Below are 7,819 nucleotides of genomic sequence, written 5' to 3'. Positions count from 1 at the left end.
AACTGGTAATCGAAATGAGATGAAGGGAATACTACCTACTTTAAATGAAATTCAAAACAAAATAATCTGGTGATTTTTTTTTGCAAAAGTTCGTCTTTGCACAAATGAAAACCAGCAGGTTTACCATGAGAGTGTAACATGATAGTCAATTAGTCAGCAGAAGTATGATGTCAAGGAAAGGATAATGGATTCAACCTGCACATTTTCTCAATGACGTGAATAAACCCCACGAACCTGAATTTCCTCTACAATGGTTGGTTATCCGAACTAAAATCAAATGAAACTATCTTCGTATGTGGAATCTAACGGCACCGTGGCGTCGGTGTATCCTTACAAAATGGTAAACGCGTTCCTAAGGAACCGGTGCTGCATAGTATGCTCACCAACAATGTCTGAGCGCAAAATACCAGAATGATCCCCGCCTCCTCAGTGATCGAACGTGTGAAGTCTCCTCTAAGATGGCCAATCCAAGAGCGTTTACGATTAAGCACCCCCTGCACCTGTCTCCCACATTTGCGCCAGAACGGTAGCAAGCACTAATGAAGCAAAACGTTAGTGACTTCTGTCTAATTGTGTGAAATTACAATGTTAAATAATTTCCCACCGCGGAACAAGTAGAAAGCCAGTCAGGACACATTCTCCTGTCAAAGTTTTTTGCGGAAATTCCCATCAGACGTCAAGAGGCAGGCAGACATATCAGAACGACAGGAAAATCAGAGCGGTGTTTATAGAACTCAGAATTTCCAACATGACAAGCGAACACAATGGGAACTCCAACAGATCCTGTTCCCACAGTAGCAGGCCAGGCCTCTTCAACAGTTTTCTCCAGAGGTTATCAGGTGGGGGGCCAACACTTGATACTGAAATCCCCCTAGTTTGGCACCAGACAGTACGTTACGCCACAACACCGATAATCCCATCCGTCGTTGAGTTGCATGAGAGTCCAGCAAGCTTCACTTGAGTGCCTGTGCTGCACTAGTAAGCCATGGACTTAAGAGACTCCGGAAAGCACTATCTTTCCAATGTTAAAATAGCGCTTATACATTACGTTTATTCAGAAAGTATTTGAGCTACGAAGCTGAAATTTTTAGGCTATTTATTTTAGTGTAGGCTACAACTTAACACAGTGGTTTTTAAAAATTTGAATTCAGCTTTAGATATTAATTTTTTCTATTGTAATGAAAATTCGCTACTTTTTGTGCCTTTTTTTGTTTATAAATTCAACAGTATACAGGATTTTGGAATAGTCTGTGTTAAGTTACGCAGAAGGGACCATGTAACATTTCCTGAAAATTTGAAGCAAATTGGTTTGGTAGATTCTTAGAAAACATGCAATTTGTGTGAAAAAATAAAACTTTCGGAAATCGAGCGACAAACTTTGGATTACCATTTTAGTTAATTCCAGATCCATAGGATTTATTATATTTATCTTCTGCAGATTCCTCCTCCAGCCTCCTTTTTGCCCACCTACTATTTACTCTGGCATTATTTCTAGGCTATTTACAGCCCTGTCAGCAGACCGCAGACGTTCCTTGTCTAAAGCAAGCATCGTTTGTACCATGTTGAAACCTATCTTCAGTCCCTTACCTCGAAATACAATGCACCTTACAATGTTACCATCATTGAAAGTGGCAACAGCATCATACACTCCAAAGTGAAGTGTTTCTATTCCAACAAAAATAGTCTTGGGGGGATTCTGTACCATGTAACACTATGTACTTTCATTGGGATTTTGAGTTTTCCATGAACACACTTTTTCAACAGTTTCTCTGAAGATAGGTTTTATCACCTCCATTACTGCATCAGGCAGACTATGCTTACGGGTATACACGTCGCCAGTTAGCAATCCGTTGTACTTACACCAACTGTATTCTCCTTTGGGGCACAGGTAATGATGTGGACTTTCATCGGTTGAAAAAGTATGAAAAAAAAGAGCCCAAACAGCCTTCTTCATTTCATTGGCACTATGTGTCTTTCACCTAATAGCCATTCCATAATAGTTCTGTATTTTATGTTATACTGTCAGTTAATCTTCCCATCCAACCCTTTACCATCACTGAGTTTTCTGTTTTTGGAACGAAGCTTTGTCGCCGAAGTCTTGATCCCATTCGTTTCTGTACTTGTCCAAATTTATGCACTACATGACCATAGGGCTTCAGTTCTTGAATATGTTGAAACTTCTAGAATCACCGTCACCAGAGTAATTCACATATTGCACTGTATCACACCCAACAGAACGTCGAAATATACTAGGAACACCAGCCACTTCCATTCCTCCACTACTGCCACTATAGTTAGCTGTGCAATTATATTTATGTGTACCTTTATTTTTTGTGGACACCTACAATATTTAGATTTACTGCCTCATCTAAAACTTTGCCATTATACATACTGGTGGCAGATACTACACCATGAACAGATGTGTGTCCCCATGTGTGCCAGGTACCATCGAATGCTGCAGTTACGTCTGAATTACCACTATTTCCTATTACTCTTCCACAGCTTTCTTCATAGCTTCTGTACAGACATGTTCTACTTTAGACTCTGTAAATCTATTATAGTTCATAAACTTGGTTGGGGGGATCTGGAAGATTCATGGTGCCACAGAAAACTGCACCTGCAGTAGCACTGTTACCAATCGTTCGCAAGGCATAAACAAATCTGATGTTGTGTTCATAGATTTTGCTACCATTTTCATCATTTGGAGCCACTGCAACACTGTTCCAAAAGGTGGTCATGTATGACCATTTACCACTCTTCAATTGTATTTCTCTGACCAGACCTACGTGATTTATTTTATCGTGTGTTACAAACCTACTTCACTACACTGAATACATCGTACACAGTTTACAGAGTTACTTTGAGAACTGACATCAGATATTTCATTCACATCCGATTCGCCTGTAAAACATTCATTCTTTTCACTAACTGAACAAAGCTTCCTTTGTGAAGTACTTTCTTTTTCACTGTCATTGCAATCGGCAGGTGTACCAGCAAGGCTACATTCACACACTTAGTTATCGTCTTTATTGTTTATGGTAATAATGGGTGCGAGTGCACCTTCTCACTAATTTAGGTAAACGTAGCGGCAGCACATTAGGGGTTGCATATTGACATCAGCTGGTGCCTCATACTTTGTGAAGTATTTGTGTACTTCGATAACCTTCATTTTATCTTGCGAAAACATCTCTTCATGTAGGATTACAGTTTCGTCTTCCTCCTCTTTCAGAAATATTACCTTTCGCTTGGGAAGTGGGCAGTAACAGGGTTTATTTCCTGTTCTGCCACTTTGTTCAGTGGGCACTATGGGATTTGGGGAAACATTTCCCTTACATTTTTCCCCTGTGTGGTTCCGTGTTTTGGTGAACCCAACAGGGGGTGTAGGTGTGGCGTTTCTCTCACAGACTTCAAAATTCTCCTCAGGTCTGTAGGGAGGCGTTATCGCCATTTTATTTCGTGTCTGCATGCTATAGCGAGTGTGTATCTTAAAATGCGTGCTCAGGATATTACTATGTCCGAATAAATGTCCTGTTGCAACTACCACAGCTATATGGTCGTTCTCCGGTGTGTAACTTCGTAATGCTCTTATGTCGTCCGTTATTTTGTCTTGCGTTCTGCTGTGGAAGGCTATGTCCTTGATTTTCCAGGCAGGCTTCACGTATGTGCCTTACCGTACATCATTTCGTACAGCAGAGAGTGCGGCAGGCTCGGCCATGTGGTTCGGTTTCTCACACTGCTGACAATTCAGGTTAATAACAAAGACACGGCGTGGCTCGTTGTTTTGCGTAGGAACTGATGAAGCAGTGTGCCTCTTCCCATGACTACTCTAGCTGGGGACTGTAGACGTTTCGAACATCTTGTACGTTAAATTTCATTCATATCTATATTCAATAAAACACTGTTCATGTTCTTGCATGTTGTCTTTTTTTCCACAATGATCGGTTCCGAAAGTCTGTCATAATGCGATGGAGTGTGACGGGCTCAAGTGCATCATCACACTTCTGATGGCCGATATCAGGTCCCCCGTGACCTACGGGGATCCCTACAGATTCTGTACTTCATTTAACCCCTTAAGAAGAAGTCGCACGTATCGAGGTAAGGACTGTGCGGGGGCCGCTCTGTCCCGTGCCCCGTGAATTTCTCTGCATCCATTGCAGTCGAACGCTCACCAAACGTCGTTTCAAGCTACGAGAAGACATCGGCAGTTCTATGGGGACTAGCCCCATCCTGCATGAACCAGTACCGGCGAGTCATGTTAAGACAGCCCGCTTCTGAGCCAAAGTGCCGCTCCAGTAACTCTCGATAATTCCCTCCTCTGACCATACGATCATTGAATAACGTATCAATGATCCATTTGTAAGATATGGCACACCACACCATGACACTTTGTGGATGCAGTGGCGAGACGACACTTAGCGCCAGTTTTGTTTGTTGACGAAGCCATTCAACTGAATCAATCTTATCACTGAACCAGATCTCGTGTTTACTAATGGCACCATTTTCAAGTTATTCAATCACGTGGTTTGCGGAATCTTCCCGCACACAGTACCCCCCCCCCCCCCCCCCCCCCCGCCTTTAGTGCCTGGCACATTTGGACCATGTAGGGATGCAACCCAACCACTTTCATGAGCCTTTGTAACGGTGTTTTGGGTATGCATCATGGTTGGGACGTCTGTCGAGTGGATGTAGTAGGTTGATGCACAAAGAATGCGTGGACACGTTCCCTGTTGCTATCGGTAACGACTGTGGATTTTCGATCTGATGCCTTGCTTCTTGCATCCCAGACACTCCTGGTAGATTGAAATCTTGCCATCAAACTATCAACGACGAAAATCAGTGTGAGATGAGGACCGGTACATCGACTATCTGATGGCTGACTTTGTCTTTCCAGCATGGAGTGAGAAGAACGGAGGCGTCTGCCTCGGTTTTGTCGGGGGAAACAGGGCGTAGTGTCGGAGTCGTAGACAGTCACGGCGGCGTCAGGTCGAATCCTCGGCGGACGGCGTGATGACGGGAACACTTTGCATCGGTCCGATGCCAGAGGAGTTGGCGAGGACAGCACTGTGCAGCATCGCGGCGTGCGGAGCGGCCGACACGCAGCCCACGACTATCGAATCACGGATTTACTTCAAACATTTTACACTTTTAGCTGTCCACTAGGACAACGTAAGGTGCAAGTAGTAAGCTGTAATACTTAGACAATTTCTAGAAGATTGCAAGAGCAGTTTTACGCGTCAGACACGTACTGCTGTGTTGCGATCCTGAGCCGGAGACGGCGGCGGTTATGTGGTTAGCGTTGAAGCTCCGTAATCAGTCGATCACTGGATCGATTTCCGCTCATTTTTTAAATTTATGTTTCTTTTCAACACTAATGACATTACTTCGTACATATCGCATTTGAAAGTTAATATGATGAAACGATTCGTGTATTTTCATGAAGTTCTATCGTATTTCCAATGTTGCTTGGTTGTTTGGTAATTTTTACTATCACAAGAAATATTAAAACTATAGACAAATACACAGCTAAACACCTAAAGCCTTCCTAAAAATGTACACATGTCGTGATTTCCGAAATACCTTATGTCTGCAGTCGATTGAGGTACAAGAAAAGCTTTGCATCTGGACGCTACGATTTGCAGATATGAGTATCAAGGATGAGGGACAGCCTTGGAAAGCCGAAGTCAAACGTCGATAGACAGACGTGAAAGTAACCTTATTCAATAATATACTGAATTACAATATGCCATAATGTGAGGGGAATGTACGATTAATCGGATGTGCTTTCGACATAAGTTGCAGGATGATATCTTCAATGCAGACACAGAGAACATAAGTTAAACTACATGTACTACATCGAATGGCTGAAATATTCTCGCATGCACGAGGAGTCTTCAAAGTTTCTAAGGAAAATCAAAGATGTTCGGATTTTGAAAATTTTCTTTTTTTTCGATTAAGATGCAAACAATGAATAACGCAATATTTTTGTAGACATCGGCGCCGAAAACAGCCGATGTACGTTTGAATATATATTGTCATATTCACGAGACTAAATTTCTCGTTCACTGTAAATGACATATGAAAGTGTTTGAAGGCGCTTGATAAACTTTCCGACTTGCCCATTGAAATAAACTCGCAAAATATTTGTTATAATAATCAAAATTTATTAACACCCAAATAACATTGGAAATTCAATAAATGTTCATGCGAATACACATGTGTTTTCATCATATTTTCTGTAATATGTACGAAATAATACGATCAGTGTTAAAAAAAATAAATTAAAAAAAAAGCGGTACTTGATCCAGCAATCCATCGATTACGGAACATTGACGCTGACCACATATTTTCCGAAATCTCGTTAGTAGTACGCTTACTACTTGCGCATTAATTTGTCCCGATGGACTGTTAAAAGTGTACAATGTTTGAAGTGAATCCGTGATCCGGACGTTGTTGCCTCATGTTATGAGAGACTGCAAGTGTGCAGAAACGGACGTTGTGTGGCCGGACAATCGGCAACGATCCACAAAAGTGCGCCAGTCTGGGTCGAACGGTAAGTTCTATCCTGCGGCTGACACCAGTTCTGTACGTGGATGACCGAAATTAGAGGGAGAGGGCACGTGGGCACTCGGGTGTGGTATGCGCTTTTGCAGAATAAGAGTCTCAACAAGAGGTTAGTTGCCACAAGCAGAGTTTGTTGCCAAAACTATAGTATGGGGTACAGTTAAAGAAAGTGATACGGCGCCAGGATGCGCGGCAGCCAGACTAAAAACATCGTGTCCTGTGAGACGAACTGTTTAACGCGTCTAGCCGCGAGGAGAGCTAGTAGGAGGGAGTGCGATGCTTCTTGCTAGCCCGCTCCGCGTCTCTCACGTGACGATTTCTAGTTTTCTTATAGGCTGGCAGAGGAGTATCCGAAGGGCCCCTTATTGTCAGCAACGCCTTGGAATCGCGTTCCCTACCAACAGTACCCCCTGTGAGAAAACCACAGGCGTGTGCAAGGGCGTTTCAAGTAACATCTAGTGCGACACCGCCCGAAGCTCAGCCACTGTATGACATGAAATACACAGTACTGATATCGTAAATTAGTGCAGAATAAAAGTTTTGAGAAAAAAAATCCCTTAACCCGTAGATATCTCAGTCTGTCTGCTGACCACGCTCAGCGTATCGTCACAAAAAGTGGCATGCGCAGAGTCACCTGTTCATCTCCCAGAAAATACAGCCTTTCGGTCGCTCATTTAAGCATTGCCATTAAATCGACACAATATCAATACTGCTACCAATGCTGATTCTAACAATATTTAATTGCCCTTGTGTAACATTACGGAACATTGTTAAATTTAAGCAACTACTTTCTTTTGGACTTCATTCGCAAGCGCTCTGAGGATAACTGGGCTCGATTTCCAATAGTTTACATACACAGGAAAGAATATTGCACTGAATACACTGCGCCGCCTACCGTGTAGTTTTCTCCGCACCACGGTAGCGAACAGATCGTAGACTGGTATAATCCTAGCGTACGGCAGTCGGCAACGAACTGGTATTTGGTAGGGCAAGTCAGAAAATTCAGCTTCAATTTCTGACAGAAAATCACGGAACCGACGGTGAATCATTTCACGAGAACGCATGAAGTCCATCGTTGACACAAGTTGTTCTGTAACATTTGATAGATTCAAATATTTGCCACAGAATACCTGCTGATAAATAATGCAGTGAATAACTCTAGGCTTTGCACAATCTTAATTTTCGGAAGCCTTATAAATGTGTCGAAATTATCGTTTGATTGTTCCACACACATTTTTACCACCATCAATTTTGGCGC

The sequence above is a fragment of the Schistocerca nitens genome, chromosome 3, assembly GCF_023898315.1.
Source record: "Schistocerca nitens isolate TAMUIC-IGC-003100 chromosome 3, iqSchNite1.1, whole genome shotgun sequence".
Classification (NCBI taxonomy): Eukaryota; Metazoa; Arthropoda; class Insecta; order Orthoptera; family Acrididae; genus Schistocerca; species Schistocerca nitens.
Note: the sequence above shows the minus strand (reverse complement) of the source record.